This window comes from Leptosomus discolor, chromosome 4, assembly GCF_034619465.1.
Source record: "Leptosomus discolor isolate bLepDis1 chromosome 4, bLepDis1.hap2, whole genome shotgun sequence".
Lineage (NCBI taxonomy): Eukaryota > Metazoa > Chordata > Aves > Leptosomiformes > Leptosomidae > Leptosomus > Leptosomus discolor.
In genome coordinates this window covers 35,394,488-35,413,524 of record NC_141394.1, presented here as the reverse complement: position 1 = coordinate 35,413,524, position 19,037 = coordinate 35,394,488, and positions in this window count along the sequence as shown.

The following is a 19,037-nucleotide window of genomic DNA, read 5'->3' as shown; positions in this document are numbered from 1 at the left end:
CTGGTGTATTGCCCCCAGCTGACATGCAGGTGTTCCTATGACCTAATCCTCACAGCTATTTCTGCAGAATTATTTTTTCATACTAACAGATTCTATTTATCATATGGTGCTACAAATACATTTGTTTTATCAGCCTCTGTATGAAGGCAAAATTTATCTCCAAAGCTGGAAAATTCATCAGTTAGTTTCTGAGCACCATAGTGCTGTCTCAGTATTCTGTGTGTGCAGAAAAAAATCCGTCTAAACTGACTGTTCTCATTTTAGCTTACCCTGTGTAGACAAAGAGAGTCATGTTCCCATTAATTAGAACTGCATTCAGCAGTACTTACATCTGAATAAGTTTTATACTGTAATTGCAAAAGCTTCAGAAAAAAATTTTAAAAAAAAGTGCCCAGTAATTGTAGCTCTTTCCTGTATTTGGATTTGATGAATTTATTGAAAATGATTTTTTGCTGAATTAAATCCAATATATTATTTAATATGATTTTAAAATTGAAATGAATCTTTGAAAAAGAAACAGATATATTTATGTTCTGAATTGAAAAATGAGTTGTGGGATTGTTTTCAAATAATAAAAAGTAAAGCTAGCTGAAAGACGGATTTTCAGTTGGGTGCAAATGAGAGACAGTTAATATCTATTTCATCTTTTCCTTCATCCATGGAGAACGTAATATAATTTTCTTTCTCTCTAGACTATCTAGCCCAAGAAGAAAAAAAACCTGTTTCTTGTTGTGCTTTTCTTTTTTGGATGTGTGTGATGATTAATCACTGTATGTGTCTAGACCCCATGGTAATCTCTGTCCCTGTTTCTGTCTCTACATTCATCTTTGGCATCATGTGTTTAGTTTTAATACAGTCCGATTGATTTGTTTACAACTACAACACTATTTTCATTCTTTTCCCCTCTGAAATATCTTTATAGTGCAAATACAAACTTGCCCATATTCTCAAGCTGTGTAAAATTGATTTGCAAGAACAGATTGCAAAACTTAAGCGTATGATAATACACAGACCAGATCAGCAATGCCTGCATTAAAGTTGGTACAGTGGAGTTAAGGATATGATTTTTTTAGAACTTTTCAAAAATTTCCATCACCTTTACTCAGTTTCATCCCAACTGTCATGAAAGAAATGGGCATCAAAATAGCTTTGTATGGTATAAATAAAAGCGTTTGTATTGGTTCTGTCTGTCTTCTCTCTCTCTCTCTCTCTCTCTCTCTCTCTCTCTCCCCCACCTCTCTTCCACTGAGGAAGTCAGGAAAATTAGACCCATAACTGAATACTCCGATAGTTTACACTCAGGAAAACAGTTGTGAAGGTCAAAATAGTCATACAAAAGCTCCAGATTTTTCATTTTAAAATGGCGTTAAGTGACTTTTTAATCTGTGTGTGTGTGTGTGGGGGGGGTGTTAAAGCATCTGAAGGGCAGAGAAAATTGCTACTTCCAATCCAAAATTTCTCTTAGTTTTGGATTGATTTTTGATTGTTCTTGATCACAACAACTTATTCATAGTTTTGCTTATTTATCAGATTGTAAACTGGAAGATGCCTATCTCTGGTCCATTTAGTGCCCCAAAACCTTACAGCAGTAACCATGTTAATCAGGTGACTAGGCGTTAAAGAAAAAGAATCTCAGAATAACTGAACAATCGTATACCATTTCATTCTTATATACATTTGATAAGACTGAAGAATCCCACAAAATTTTGACCATTTTTTTCCAGTATGCCTTGGGAATAACATGTGAAACTCAATTCACAGGCAAATCTCAGCCTAAAACTTGTCTTATACCTAAACTTTGACTGATAAACAAGGACACAAAGGCTATTTCTAAGAATCTTGAGATTCAGAGGGCCAATTTCTCTTCCCATTCTCTTCTAGTAATACCCAGATTAGAACGCCTTTCCTTATAAACACTTCTTTTTGCCTCAGGCTCTTTATTATAGAATCATAGAATTGTAGAATCATTAGGTTGGAAAAGACCTCTGAGATCACCAAGTCCAACTGTTGACCTAATACCACCATGCCCACTAAACCATGTCTACAAGTGCTGTATCTACACGTTTTCTGAACACGTCCAGGGATGATGACTGCACCACTTCCCTGGGCAGCCTGTTCCAATGTTTGACCACTCTTTCAGTAAAGAAATTTTTCCTGATATCCAATCTAAACCTCCCCTGACACAACTTGAGGCCATTTCCTCTTGTCCTATCATTTGTTACTTGGGAGAAGAGACCGACCCCCACCTCACTACAACTTCCTTTCAGGTGGTTGTAGAGAGCGATAAGGTCTTCCCTCAGCCTCCACTTCTCCAGACTAAACAACCTCAGAATTAATCAGGGCTTCAATACTGTCTCCTTTTGAAGCCAGCACAAGTTTTGCCATGGCATTCAGAGTAGCCAGCAGGTGAGTAAAAACAACAAAATAAAGCATATGATCAAGACTGTGGGTAATTCTTGTACTGGGAACTAGAACCCCTTTCATTAGTCTTATTTTAGCTCCTACATATTTGAATGCAACTGATCCCACTCTTTCGATGTAAAGCAATCTGGCTATAATCTGTTCAGCTCTTACTCCCCTGTTTTTAACCATTCTTGTATTGTTTTCTGTGAGCTACCTTGATTTTTTTTTTTTTTTTTTTTTTTTTTTGCTAGGGGAAATATTAGAATTTAGAAATGTTGTAGTACATTGTAAATTGTTTTACTGTACCATATAGTTGCAGAAAAAAATTACAGATACTATTTTTCAAAAATAAATATATACGCTCAACAATATTATAAATAAGGAATCTGTATAATTATTCCATAGAAGTTATGAAGAGAGTTGTCCCAACTAGGCTCAGGTATATCGAATATATTGAATAATGTCTGAATTTCGAATAGATATAAAATCAGCAAATAGAACTGAATATCTGAACAACAGACCTGGAGTAAGTCGATTGACAGTGCTAGTCACAGTCATTCATTTGTGTTGGAAACAATTTTTAAATATAATATTTCTTTAAAAATTTAGATGCTATTATTAATAATTTTCTCTATAGTTCGTATTAAAAGAAAGAGGAATGTTAGCACTGCATAAAAGTAATTTTTTTTTCTCTTATTCTTTTCTCTGAGATAATTTCCTGAGTGCCAAGTTCAAGTCAACGAGATAAAAGCAAAGTCTTGAGTTCTGCAGAATAAAAATAAATGTATGATCAATTGGACAGTGCTATGGAAGGAAAGATCTATTCCACCTACTCTACTGTGTTGGAAAGTTTTAGAACCTTCTGTTAGTTCTAAAATATGCATGTACATGTAGAAGACCAAGTTCTGACAGCATAGAATGAAAACACATAGTAAGTTGAAAATATAATTTTAATAGAGACTGGAGGGCTCTGCTGACCACGTTGAAACAAACACCCAACTGCTACATCTCACATTTATTCCACTGTACTCAAAATATTAAAGACTTGTACTAGTTGGTTAATTTTTACAAAGCATTTTGAATAACTAATGTAAGCATTATTTTCCCATTTAGAAATACAGAGAATGGTGTCCTGCAAACACCTGTAATCCAAGATAATTTTACTTAAAAAATACAGAGAGCAAGCTACCTGAACTACTGAATGCAGTGGTAGTTAAAAATATAAGACTATAATTGCACTTTGGGGTTTAGAGGTGTCAAAGGATTAGTTTCAGCAGTACAAGTTCTGAAGTCTGGAAATAAATTTATTCTCCTAGGACTAAAGGCAATTCTGAAGTTACTTGATTTTATAAATTATGAAAGCTATTGCTACAGCTAATTGAAGTAATCTCTAACAAGGAAAAGACCATAGAGCAAAAAGTCAAAAAGTTCATTTCCATGTTTAGGAAGAGAAGGGTATGAGCTAATTATGCAAAATTTCTTGACCCAGCTAAACAGTAGAACTTGCAGCTGTACCAGTTTCTTCACCATTTCTTCCTCTCTTGGAAGGCCAAGCCACTTTTTAGAACTCTCAGAGCTTTACTGACTAAAGCATTGCAGAAAAAGATGCCAGGTAGAGTCAGGGGGTGGGGAGAGGGAAAGATAATAACTTAGTAAAGACACAAATAGGATGGGTTTTCATGTACTTGAAATTGTCCATGTTTTAATCTTTATCAGAAGAAATAGTCATGTTTCATTTTCTTTCCCCACTGATGACAGTCGTCATTATAAGCAAGATTAATCACATAAATCCTACCACAGAGAGATTACAACAGTTTATAAGACTACAGACTGTAAGATTTGTCCTTTATGACATCTATAATTCAGAAAATGGAAGGTACAAGGACTGTCTGTGAAGAAAGTATGGCTATCAAAATATCTATTTAACAACCTGAAATATTGTAGCAAAAATATTCCACAAACACTCACGCTTGCCTTGTGTTCTTACGGATGTCAATGGGATTTGGAACTAACTTGTATCCTGACTGTTCTGTCCTATCCTATCTTGTCATAGCTGTTGTCATTTTTTTCTGATGTACAGAAAAATTTTGGTTCAAATGTTTTCTTCTGTGAATTCAGTGTATTAAAGTACGCTAAACATTATTAATTCTTTGCAAGTTGGCAAATTATCCTAACCTAAATTATATCAAAGTTTGGAAGTCATAAAAAATAAGAATTTGAAGGCAAGATAGGAGAACAAATAGTCCTCTATTAAAAGCATCAGTTCAGCTGCATATTCTCTGTGTTAGCTTCCAATATAATTTCCACAGATGTCTATCCTGCATATCACGAATACTACGTAATCAAAATTAATAATCCCTGGTTGGTCATCACTGGTTGGGCACCAAGTCAAGCATTGTATGTCTTTCAGAACTAATGGAAGATGATCAGGAAGATTTCCCTGATGGAAATTGATTATTGTAGATACAGATAGGCAAACACAAAACAAAGGGAAATGTTCTTACATTAAAAAAACAAATAAAAATCATTATATTGGAAACTATATATTTCTTTCCAAAACTGATAATTCTCAAATGGTACTATTCCAGTTCCAACAATTAAAATCAGCAAGCACTCTCACTGTCATTCTTTCCACTAAACCTTTATGGTTTTCATAAAACACACTAACTAGAAACAATTCTTCACTTATTCATTAAGGCCAGTGCAGTATACAAATTGATTTTGGTGTCCACTTTAACTAAGGGCCTTCAAAACACAAGGGCCTTTGACATAATATTCAGGATAAAAAACAGCTTTTGAAATAAACAGATTGACTATGTGAAAATGTAGCCATTTGTAATTTCTGAAGTATTTTCATTTTTTTAATGAGGTTTCTAAATGCTCTTTGTCTGAGGTGATATTTTTATCGACATATAAAAATGCACAGTGGATTGAATGCACTTGTGTATAAAATGCACTATGGTTATTTCTTTTCTGCCTCTATAAAACTAAAACAGGGAGGAAATAATACAATTAACAATATGACATCAGCCAAAAGAAAACACTATCCATATTAATGGTATCTCAATAAAGAGAAGTGTATTTTTATTCTTCTGTCACACCAAAACATATCTGGTATTGCTTGAAATGCTTCAGTTCTGAAGCTTTAGTGCTTTTTGCATATACTTCTAAATAATAGAATGCTTTGGTTAAATATCAGACAGAAGATATTTACTTTCTTAATTAAATAAAACCTGCTTAGGATGTCACAAAACTATTGGAACTGTTTTAAAAAACAGTTTTACTAGAAAAACTTATTACTGAGACCACTTTTTAAAACAGTTATTATTTAAGGGCACTTTGTATTTTAGTGGAACAAATCTGTATTGAACTGTCTCCAGCCTTACTCACAATGCATATTTCTTACGTTACCAGCTAGAGAAATTGGATCACTCCACAAAAACTTTTGAATCATTCAGTATTGAGACATCTGTGTTTTGCCCATTTCCCTCTCCTGAGTTTCACCTACCTGTTTGAATACAAGCCATGAAGATTTATGAGTACAGTGAATAGTGTGTTTTTCTTGCTCTAAAAATATTCAATTCTCCTGTATGCTGGCTTTCTTTGTGCTGGCTAGTGATCAGCAAGATCACGAGTAACATCTTGCTTGAGAGGAAAGAAAAAAAAAAATCCTTTGCATATTGCTTTTTCAAGATACTTCTCAGACACAATACAAAAGTGATTATTAATCACCTAATTATGAAGGTTACCAACAGAATAAAGATATTCATTAGAACAAATTGAATTATCTTTACACAAAGCTTTCAAAAATATTCTCTGATTAAATGTTTATTTATGCCACAATTGTCTTTGTAACAATAACTGAAAAGTTTATCAGGAGATTTGATACAAAGCTCTGTTGATTTCCAAACTTGTTTTGTTTTGGTTTTGGTTTTTTAAAACAATCAGAAGTTAAATTGAAAATTAATAGTATCCCTGTCTTAGACTCACACTCTTAGTAACATTTCTTTGTGACACTGACTTGCTTTCAGTGAATTCTTCTTTAAAACATAATCACACACAAATTATGAATGATCACATGGTGCTGAGATACAAAGATATTGTCTTCCCATATTGCAGTTAGGAACCCCTCTTTGTGCCTGTGTAATATAAAATATTGATAAGAATACCTTACCTCTTCATTGAAGAACTGTAAATTAAAATGTTATCATACTGAAATGACAAATCAATGCTTGTTTCATCATTACTTAGATGATGCATGTTCCATTTATATTTAGAAGGAATAATTATCTTTAAAGAACAGATTGATGAAAGTAGAATTATCTTTTTCTGTAAAGTTGTTAATTCTTTTTCAAGAATTGAACATGAGTCTAAAGTATGTGCTAGTTTAATTTTGCAGACCTCCCTTGTAGCCCATTAAACGACTTTGATATAAAGAGATGGGAATTTACTAATAATCTTTAGATCATGGCAATAAGCAAATAGTTATGTGACATTTTCTAAGGAAATCAGTCTGAAAGACAATACCCTCTGAATATCATGTTGTAGTAACTTTTCAGTTTCCTCAGTAAAAGCTAGAATCAAACCAGTAGTTCAAACTAAAAATGCAGTCCTGAATGAACTACTGTAACTTACATTGGTAACTTCAGAGGATGACAGTCTCGAAAAGATCATAGAAAATAAAAATACTTTAATGGGCTTCTAGACAGTTTAGAATTCACACTAATTATTTTTGAGCTTTTATATCAAAGGAACAACAGGTGGTTGTTTTTTAAAATGAAAGTTTCCAATGACTTGGAATATTTACAAAGTATTTCAAGAAAGGGAAATTTATTAGCTAGTCAACATTTTTCTTGTGGTTTCATTTCACACCTTCTTCCTAGTATGGAAACCAGGAATTTAGACACTTCCAAATACTTACGGATAGGGTTAATCTGTTTAGTCTACGATCTCAGAGAATGGTTTCACTTTACTGCACCAAAAAAGAAGCAAAAACATGAGGAGATTTTGAATTCTTAGACCGGGATTGGTTATGTGTCAAGAAGAAGGCCAACCAAACCCTCTGTTACAAGACAAATTTTTACACATACGTTTGTCCAAAAGAGATGCTTGATATTCCAAGAATTATCAGCATCTGCCCTATATTTTTTTCATGCATTTTTTTGTTTGTGCTGGTGGTGTCACACTAATTCATAATGCAGTACTAAAAAAAAAAAAAAGTTGTGGCTCATGTGCTGTTCTTCTCATAGAGTATGAATATCTGTGGAAATACCACATGTCATCAAATACTTCAGTTCTTTTGTTTCTTTCTTCGGGCAATACTTTGCATTATCATCCAGAAGATTGTTTGGAAAGTTGTAATATAGATTTAATCTCAGTCTGATTAAGTAAAGTACTATTTCCTACAGCCAGGATTTAATCAGAGTGACTTGATAAATGTCTACTTCAGAGTTTTTTTTCCATGAGAAGTGTTTTGCACTGATAACAAGACTGTTTCATACATGTTTACACAACCAAATGAATTACATTGATTAGTAACACGATATCTATTCAAGCAATCATTTCAGTGGATGTTTTCATTTTCTAACTTTAAATACTTTATATTTGAATACTCAAGTCAATAGTCAAGCTTGTTGGCAATGCGCATTATTTTTGGCCATGGCTTAGAATACTGAACTGCTTAAAGAGGCACTACCTCTTGAGATTGAGATTTGTATCACCAGCTTTCTAATAAATATTCGGCCGTGGAGACAAAGCATTTCTCAAACCTGCAGGGTCCCTGTTGTGCTGAATGTTTCATATAAATATGGCTGAATGCACTAAAACTTTGTCATGCTGAATATTATCAAGGAATTCAATTTACATCTCAAGTATAACCTTTTCAGTGTGCTTTCCTAGCTGCTTTGGTTCATTTATTCCACCAATGAGCAAACATAATACTTGACTATGTCAGTTTTAGTAATTTCAGCATATAAGACAAACGTAAATCAAGTTAAATATGTCAGAAAGACTCTAAACCCAGGACTTCATCATTTCTGTCCAGTCAAGTGGTGACTCCGAAAGTAAACCATGGATAGGCAAGTTTCATCAAAAACTGAAACCAAATTGGTATGAGTCAAACATAACATTCAGTGCCGCTAACATGAAACTAAACATTTTTTGGGGCAATTTACAACAGCAGCAAATGAAAGAAAATGTTAGACTTAAAAAACTTCAAAAATTTGTGTTCACCCACTAAATGGCCAAAAATTACGGAAAAAAAAAAAAAAAAAGAACATTAGAAAAACTTCTAAATCCTCCCATGATTACATACTATTTATCACATCCCAGAATAGGCACCAATCTCTGAATACTTATGTCTTTTGGGATAATCTCAATTTCTCATTTAAAGTAATTCTATTTTGATGCACTCTAATGCTTGCACAGGCACAGGAATGTAGAACTGCTACCTAGTAAGCATCCTAAATCCAAGGCCATGGTGTCATTCTGCTGCCTTTCCTTCTATAACTCTCTATATTAGTGTTCCTAAGAAAGCAGTAAAGGTTTGAACAAGATAGGATGAGAAGGCATTTTCCCCAAGTACCCAGGAGTGATTGTATGAGACAAATGTAGATTTTCTGCATTGCTTGTAATGTACAGCAAAAATTTTTTAATGAAACCCTAACATTGTCAACAATGTGGTACCGAAGCTGATTTTGCAGTAATGACTGACTAGACCAGCAGCAGCGGAGTGGATATCTCGTTCACTGGTGAGTAGTCATGGCAACATGGAGCCGACTCACACTAAGGACTACACAGAGCAATAGTGACAAAGCTGACATCACAGCCCTTGACCACTTCTGATTCAGGTTATGGAAATGATGTACCACATGACAGCAGTATGTAATTGGATCTGTGACTTGGGATCTCTCAGGACCAGGGACCGCAATGGACTTCACTTGTTGTACGTGGATACTCCAAACATACCAGATAATTCTGTGTGCATGAAGTAGGAAGCACTCCTGTTCCCTACAAAAGTATTTTGACTGTTAGGCAATGCATACCATTGTTTCTTTTTATTCTTAGAAAGATAGGCTTCTTTTTTTATATTAGAACCCAAGCAAAGGTATTAATATAATTGCTACCATAATACTTCTCTTTTGTCTTTTTATTAGTCACAAAATCAAATTCTACAACAGCATGAAAGCTGGTTAGAAAACTGTGGACATACAGTTTACATTAATTATGGTTTTACTCATGATTAACCATTCTCTACAAAACAATATACATCAACACTTTATTAATGAGTTAACTTTTTTGTTAATAAAAGCTGAGTACTAAGGTGCTGTAAAATGAACCTCCATCCTTCAGAATAGAACAGGGGATTCCACTCTAGGTGCCCATGATTTTAGTATGTGAATGGAGCGTAAAAGTGAAAAATGCATGCTGATGGGACAGGCAAGTAAGATGAGTACTTTTATTATGCAATGAATAGGTAACAACTAGGAAAGGATGAAGGCAGTACTGTATCTTAAATCCTTTCTTTCACCGACCTCATAGAAAACCCTATGGAAGCAGCCCCAACCATTGATCTAAAGCCTCTCTGAAAGACAAGCGTCTTTGTCTTTGCTTTTAAAAATGGAGCAGAGCTCCTCCCCTTCTGAAATACAGCTGCTCATGGTGGCATCTTGTTACATAGTGACTGTATCACTTAGGAAAAAGGTGACTTTTACTCAGTTTCTTCCCTGGGCACACAGGACACAAACCTCAAACCTTCACCTCCCAGGTGACTACGATACAGAAGCTACTATGAGCTGGTTTTGATTAAGAAATAGAAGATATTCACAAGAGATTTTGTTGAAATTTTATCACCATGCAACAAAGCAAGTAAGTCTTCACTGAAGATAATCATGAATAAGGAGAAAGAGGGCATGAGAAAGGCCGCTAGATGGCCATGCCACTTATAGGTCAAGGCACTTGGATGGAATAGAGGAGATTTAGCTTCTGGAATTAATTTTCTCTTGTACAAAACCATGACTGCACACGGTGGATGACTTTTCAAAGGGACCCAGTCCTTTCAGTGAGTGTTCGGTGAGGTTTGTGGCTGCTAATCCAGTATGAAACTGCAGTAACTTTCTTGGTGGCAGTTAAAGACAGGGAGACATCACTCCTGACTCATCACAGTGTTGGCCTGAGCTAGCCACTCCGCCTTCCTTACCTGCCAGAATAGATTAAACTCCATTCTGCATGAGTATGAACAGAAGTTTGGGATGTCTCTGAAGTGGAAAGAGTCCTGTTGTGTGCAAAGACATTTAAATCGTGTTTTAATGTAACAGGATAATGTACACCATATGGAGCGTTACAAGAGCTCCTTTACTCATTCATTATATGTATTGATATTTTTGCACATGAAAATATGTTAAGGAGAAACACTCTAACTTCTTGAATAATCCTGGAGTAGGGACAGCCGAAATGATATTATCTTTATATTGCAGGATTTCAGTCAAATTAATGTGTGGTACCTAGCCTAAAATAGCTAGTTCTACCACAGAACAGCCACATTTCAATCCTATATTCTCTACTGAGAAGGCTTTCCAGTAAATTAAAAGTTTCAAAAAGCAAACAGAAAAAGAAAACAAGAGCTTCCTGCCTGAGAGTAGGAAATCATCAATTCCTGTTATTGGGCAACATCCCCAAAGAACCTTAAATTATACTACATAAAGTTATGAAGCAGTTTAATATCTGTGCCTGGGCAATAGCCTTTGTTGCACAATCAGATGATTATGTTGCCACTTTTGGATCTCATTACCATTTGGGTAATCTTTACCATTTCTAGCTTGTTTCCATTTCTTCCAGGGTAACAAAGTATTAAAAATCTCCTCTGTGTCTTCATTAAATGGCTTCTATTAAAATTGGCCTCTGTAGGTTAATGAGGGCTCTAAATATGCTTCAAATGGACCTAGAGTTCATGGGTTGTTGATTTATTACTTTCCCATGATAGAACACTGCACTAAAAGCTATTTCCTTTCATTTATCTGATGTACTACATTCACAGTCATTATGCAAAATACAGCAAGATGTACTCTCTGAAATTAGAGATATTTCTTCATTTCTAACTATGCATGAAAGTGCACATGTATAAAGAATGTTATAAGATTCATTTTGAAGGTCTTGGATCATGATGTCTAGTGGTGAAACAGTCTGCAATGCCATGAGCTATTATTTCCATTGGAGATAATGGTTTATGGCCATGAAAACTCTTGGGACAAAACTGACTACGGGAGTGAAACTTAAATTGTGCCATGGTGGCATATGTTGCACCTAGATGTCTGCACATCTTCAGTATACTAGATGAAAAGATTATTAAGTAATTCAACAGTGAATAAAGTAGAAGTCTGCCAAAGCTTGTCTCTGCATTCATTGCCTAAGACAGATTCAATCAATAACATATTCTCACTTTTTAATATTTATATTGGACTCTTTCTGAAAATAAGGTGTGCACACCATTTCCCTCCAGAAGTATGATACAATTAAGGAGTTGAAATTGAAATAAAATTTTTCTGAATTCTTAGATAGTTTAATTATACTTTGCCATGGTTTTAATAGAAATTTTCTATGTTTATCAGACCCTATATACATTTTAGAGCCATTATTTCAATTTCTATTATTATCTTGATGAAATAAGCTTATAGAAGTATAGCTTCTAGAGCCACCCATCTCCCTCCTATTCCAAAAATCTTCTAGAAACTTTCCTATGTAAAAGTTTGATATTTGCTTGCAGCAGCTTCAAAGCATTATGTACAGTCCTCTCTAGGACTTTTCATGTCTGGTATGAGTGAGATTTTTTTTTTATTGTGTCTAAAATTTAGCCCTGAGTTCTATAAGATGATCTACAAGAGTAGCTTTTTATATGTTTATACCCTTACAGTAACTAAGGAGACTAGTGTTCTGACAAAATAAGTCAAGATTACGTCATTGAGAGATGATTGACATAAAATGGAACTGTCTTAAATTTCTGTTATACCTTTTCAGGGCAATCAGTACCTCCTTGTCTGTTTTAATATACCCAAAAGACTCTGAAGTCATAGCTGCCGCTGTGTGTTGACAGAGTTGGCTACGAGGTGTTGGGGTTTTTTATTTGAGGAGGTGGTTAGTTTTTTTAGAACCCACTGTTGTCCCAGTTAGTGATTATTGCACTTAAAACTGCAGCATGAACTCCTTTTTCTTGCGTATCCTGATTACCTCATATGAAATTTTTGGTGCAACTGCTAAAGCAGAGGGTCTACATAGATGTATTTCTTTGATGAGTTTATGTGTTAAGTTCTTACATCACTTAAAAAACTAGGCTGAATGCTCTCTTAATGTCTGCATTTCAAATAAATTTCTCTGGGTATGCTTTTTCTCCAATACTCAGGGGAAAGAAGCTCAACTTTAGCAGAATAGCATAATCCTGCCCAGGATATCTAGATGTCTTCTGAATAATAACAGCATATAATGCTTCAGATTTGCAAGCTGTGAGTTGTATTGGGGCAGAAGGATCTCCCTGTATGCAAAGAGTTTCCTTCTCCTCTTATTTTTCTTCTTTCATTCATAATTTTCTTCTCAGTTATCCTCTGTTCCTGGAACAGCCACCCAGTCCCTCTGTAACAAGTGACCTTATTTTATTCTGCATCTCTCTTATTTTCACTGCATTTATTTTCACTGCTCCCTTTGGCTCAATATCTGTGGCATGGACTTGAGTATTCTGTACATCACATTTAGGGACATTTTCTTTGCCAGAATTCAGTGTACACACTTCTCACTAGTGCTAACTAGAAACAGTGTTCCAGAAAAGGAAAACAATGTTTTAGATGACAAAAAAAACGAAAGAAAAAACCACCCAAAACCCAACAAACAGAAAAAGGAAAAAAAATAGGAGGACATGTACCAAGGAAAATAGTAAACTATAAGTATACTTCCTGTAAAATACATCAATATATTTATATTAAATAAGCTAAACTATAGATGGAAAGGAAAATTCATAAATGAAAAAGAGTGTATTTCATCTATAGTGTGATTTCTGGAGTTGAAGCTAACGTAGAAGGAGATAATACACAAAATTATTTTAATGTTGTACACCGTTCCCCACTTAGGCGTAGCAAAGGACGGTGGGGGACCCAAGTGCCACAAAAAAAGCATCTACTTGCTTTCTCAGCTTATCTACTGTAAAGAGCTTGTCAAAAGCAAACAAAAATAAAAAAGACAAAAGTTTGATAAATAACAATCTCTTAAATTCTTCTATCTGTACATATTATATTACACTTAATAACAATCTGTTATTATTTATTATTTTTTCATTATGTCATACCAGTACTATGGCAACAATTTCAATTCCCTTTCATAACCCATACAGTAGCAATACTTTTGTGAACAGTACTTTGCAAGAACTTAAAAGCAGTTTTACATTCAATGCTGGATTTGTTTTAGTCAGACACATAAATAATTTGCATATTCTCAATTACATTCAGACAGTTTGCAGAGCAAGATGTTGTTGTTTATTCTTGACTGGTATTAGCTTGAAGTTTCTTGAAAAATAAATTGTAGGTGAAATATGTCAACCTTCTTAATCCTGGTCTCATTAGCAAAGGAAAATTTCAAGAAGTCACTCTCTCTGTTTGTAGTACTCTTGCACAGTAAGCCCACACACCAAGAAATCACCAAGTGTTTGAGGCAACCCTTTAAAATGATCTCTTCTCATTAAATAGTGCTGTCATTTCTGAAGATGACATTTTGTGCTAATGATATTACTGACCAGATGTCATGCAGAGCGCAAAAACCCAAACAAACATTGCAATAGATAAATAATGGTAGCTTTTCTATTAAAAACAATTAATAAGAATCCGAGGTGTTGAGAAGGAAATGGTGAACATATAAAAGAGGAGTAACAGAAAAAAATAGGTAAATTATGCACTGCTTGGTTGGTTTGTATCACCGCTTGGTTGGTCAAGGACAAAAAGTTGTATTTGGTCTAGTAAAAACATTAATTTAAAAAATGTGGGTTTTTTTGTTTTTTTTTTTTTGCTTCTTGTTCTGGTGTTGGGTTGTTTGGGTTTTTTTTTGCCAAAACTACCTTTTATTTTTTCTTTCAGTATTTTCTACCTAGTTTTAAGGAAGAGATACACCAGTAGTTATAGCATTGTCTGTCAAGGCAACTGTTGAATGATCTGTGTGTAATAGAACAAACTAATTTTCGTCAACACTATTAATAGCAAGCTGGGTTTCAGGTACAAAGTTGTATCCATTTTCTAAGAGATTGGTTGGGGCTGGCAGGCAAGATGCTTAAAGAATAGTCCTGAGAAAAGGCTATCTTATTGGCAAGATTCGAGACCACATTTTCAAAGAACATCTCTGCTACTTTTTGTGTATCGTGTATTCCTTATTTATGATGGGCTAGCAGAGAGGAAACAATGTAGTATTTCCTTTTCCATAAAATTTACTTCATGCAGTTATCTTTTGCCTTCCTTGCCACTCTGATGAAGATGAAGAGTCAGAACACTCACGTGCACTGCCCGGGACATCTGTGGCTGCACCATGTCTCTCAGGATGAAAAAGAAAAGTATTTGAAAAAAGCCTGAAGAGTGCATAAGGAACTAGAGCTGCCAGTTAAAAAACAATTTGCACTAATGAGATCTTGCCCCTAAATCAGGATTGCAGACAGACATCTCTGCTCATTCAGCATTCAGGCCTGGGTCTAATTGTACCACTTTGGACCTGTGGTCTGCTTCCATCTTGTATGTCTAATAAGACATTTACAATCCAAATTGTTGTTCAAGGTCCCTTTTCACTTAAGAGTACTGAAGCTTCTTTTCTGTGAGAAGTCTTCATAGGACTTTCTGGCAGGCCTTCTTCTTGCATATATATGGGCATCTTAGGATTTGAGCCAGTTGCTCTAATTTTTCAGTAGTCTTCCACTGAAACTGTCAAAGCTGCAAGCGTTTCTTTGAGATTAACTGAGTTTTGGTTTAACATGTTGAGATTCACATATCACAGCTGGAGACTCTTGGAGGTAAAGAATACCCATACAGCTCACTCATACATTGAGTTTCAATCTGTCTTTTCTAGGAGCAGAAAATGGTGAGTGGTTTGAATGTTCACAGTGACCAGCAAGGAACAATATGTGTTACACAGAGAGGCTAATTAGAGCAGAAAGCTTCCAAAAAGACATCCACTTAACAGTGTTCTTAGCTGAGCTAACCTTGGAGAGGCAATATACTTGCAAAATTTTTTTTTTGCAGCAGGAGTGATAATGTGAGTATCCAGTATCACACTGGATAATGTGAGTAATGGCTTCCTGTTTGTCTGACTTTTCTGTCTGATAAATATATGTTCCACAAATTGTTTTATGTTCCAAATTTGTATTTCTCATCTGAGTGAGTTTATAGAAAGAATTACCTCGTCATACTTATTTTGATTTTTGCCAGCAAACCAAATATTAACCATGTAGCAAAGGACCCCAGGAAACAGTGTTATAATACAAAAGAAACTCACACTTTGGACCGTAGCCAAACAGAAATTGATTGAAAGAATACTCTTCAAGCAGATCAAAAATTTCTGGGGTTGGTGTAGATTCTTTAGCTGGGACTTTTCATACACATAATTTGAGAAATTGTTTAGATCCCAATAACTAAATTAATGTTTGGTCAATATGGCCTTCACTGAGTCAGGTTTTATTAAGTTCTGTAAATGTGGATATAAACTCAGATTTTTCTCATGGTGGCTCAGTGATTTAGACATCTTCATACATTTGAGTTTATTTGCTTTTCTATAATAGCTTCTATTTTCATTAATTATTCTTTAATAATACAGAGATTTACAACAATACTTTCTGAAACTGTCAGAGCAGACACTTGTTTGCTTACAGCACTGATGTGACCCATAGCTTTTCTAACTACGATGATATGTAAATGTGTTTCTTGTACAGTTTGCTTTTGCCATCATTTCAGTTCTAATTTCTATCCTTGACTTAGTCAAAATTGTTTGGAAAACCCTAGGAGGACTCATTAGCCCCTGCATTACATATACAATTTGTTGACACTTTCTTCAGTATCACAAGGAGCTATCTGGAGACAGTTGATGCAGTGTTGCTAGCCTCAAGCAGAATCTTATCCAATTGTTGCTAATCTCCTAATTTGTACTTTTTTGAAAAGGAGATGAAGATGATTTTGGTTACTTGGATTCATGCTTAGGTATCATGCTGTTGTCTGCTCTTAGCTCCTGAAACTACATCGCAATCCACTGACAAAATTCCCTCTTCCACCACATCTCAACTGCCTGAGTACCTGTAGGACAATATGCTTCTGGTAATATTCCCTGCATTTTGCCATTTTTGATAAATATTTATATCATCTAAAGAACTACGTGTTTGCCACATGTTTCAAAGTTTCTGTATTCTTCCCTTATGTTGGTGTTCTTGGATCCTCTGTTACACTCAGAATCTTGTTTATGGGTGACACTGGCTGGATGCCAGGTGCCCACCAAAGCTGCTCTATCACTCCCCCTCCTCAGCTGGACAGGGGAGAGAAAATATAACAAAAGGTTCGTGGGTCAAGATAAGGACAGCGTGATCACTCAGCAATTACCATCACGGGCAAAAAAGACTTGACTTGGGGAAATTAGTTTAATTTATTACCAATTAAATCAGACAAAAGCAATGAGAAATAAAACCAAATCTTAAAACCACCTTCCCCCCACCCCTCTCTTCCCAGGCTTAACTTTATTCCTGATTTCTCTACCCCCTGCCACTTGGGAACAGGGAATGGTGGTTGTGGTCAGTTCATCACACATTTTCTCTGCCGCTCCTTCCTCCTCAGGGGAAGGACTCCTCATGCTTTTCCCCTGTTACAGTGTGGGGTCTCTGCCACAGGAGACAGTCATCCATGAACTTTTCCAACATGAGTCCTTCAGTCCTTCCCACAGGCTGTGGTTCTTCATTCACTGCTCCAGTAAGGGTCCCTTCCACAGGTGCAGTCCTTCAGGAACAGACTGTCCCACTGTGGGTCCCCAACAAGGCCACAAGTCTTGTCAGCAAATCTGCTCCAGCGTGGGCTTCTCTGTCTCCACTGGCCCATGGGTCCTGGCAGGAGCCTGCTGCAGTGCAGGCTTCCCACGGGGTCACAGCCTTCTTCCGGTGCATCCACCTGCTCCAGCATGTGGTCCTCCATAGGATATAGGCAGAGATCTACTCCACCATGGACCTCCACGGGCTGCAGGGACACAGCCTGCCTTATCATGATCTTCAGGGCTGCAGGGGAATTGCTTCTCCAGCACCTGAAGCACCTCCTCCACCTCCTTCTTCACTGACCTTGGTGTCTGTAGAGTTGTTTCTCTCACATATTCTCGTTCCTGTCTCTGGTGCAAATTACTCCTGCACAGTAACTTTTTCCCTTTCATAAATATGTTATCACTGAGGTGCTACCGCCAGCCTTGGCCAGCACCAGGTCCATCTTGGAGCTGGCTGATATTGGCTCTGTTGGACATGAGAGAAGCTTCTAGCAGTTTCTCATAGAAATCATCCCAAAGAAACCTTGCCACACAAACCTGTTACAGTGAGGTGTTACATATTACATACATACAACCTTACATATAAAAATTAAGCCAATAAATTATTGTTAATATAATGGAAATCTTGTTTACTTCAGGATTCATCACTAGTCTAGATCTAATTATTACCAAAAAAAAAAAACCCAACAAACCCAAACCAAAGAATAATAATGCTTTTAGGCTATTTATGTACAGAAAAGGTTGCAATAATATCAATAATACAACTGAAATTATAATACGTACACTTAGTTTCTATCCTTTTTCCTGTTATGCTCACCCTTCTGTTGCTCCTCTGAGTACATAGGTCAGTGGTTTCATGCTGATGTCATTGGTGGGGTGAGGTTAGGACAAGTCAGTAACTGGAGTCTTTTGCCAGGAGGAATATGATATTCTTGTTAATGATTTCTTCTCTTATTTTTTTTTTTCCCTTTTCACTTTGGGTCTTTTGTATATGTTTGCTATCATACAAACACATTACTATTTCTTAAATGGTCCATAGTTCCAGGTTACATCCAAATTTGTATATATGGTGCCCTTTGTGTATGTTAGATACTACTTCTTTCTTCTCTTTCTCATCCTTAGGACCAGTTATGTCCAGCTTCAGCTCTGTATTTTTTTTGCTGACTGATAGTGAGTCTAGTTGTCTCCAGTGTGAAATTTCTTTCTCATCTTTTATCACCCCATGCCTTCACTCACTCACATCACATCCTGGGTCTTCTGTTCTCAACACTCCCATTATACATCTCTACACTACATCATTGACCACTTTAACACAGAGTGGTAAATATTTCATTCTACATACAACCTTTTGTTACTGATGTCTGTATAAAACATACACAGATAAACAAAAGTAAAAGAAATTAACCTTAGACACCTGGTCAGTTAGAGAGATTGATGTCACAGCTAAGACAAGTAAAATGAAGCTGTAGGCAGGTCAAGAGAAGTTCAGACAGAACAAGATAATGAAAAAGAAAAGTATTTCCATTCTCAGTATTTCCTTGTTATCCTCTACCTGGTCTTCTGTAAAGATGGATGAACGGTAAGTTTGTAACATCTGTAAAAGACCTTGATTTTAC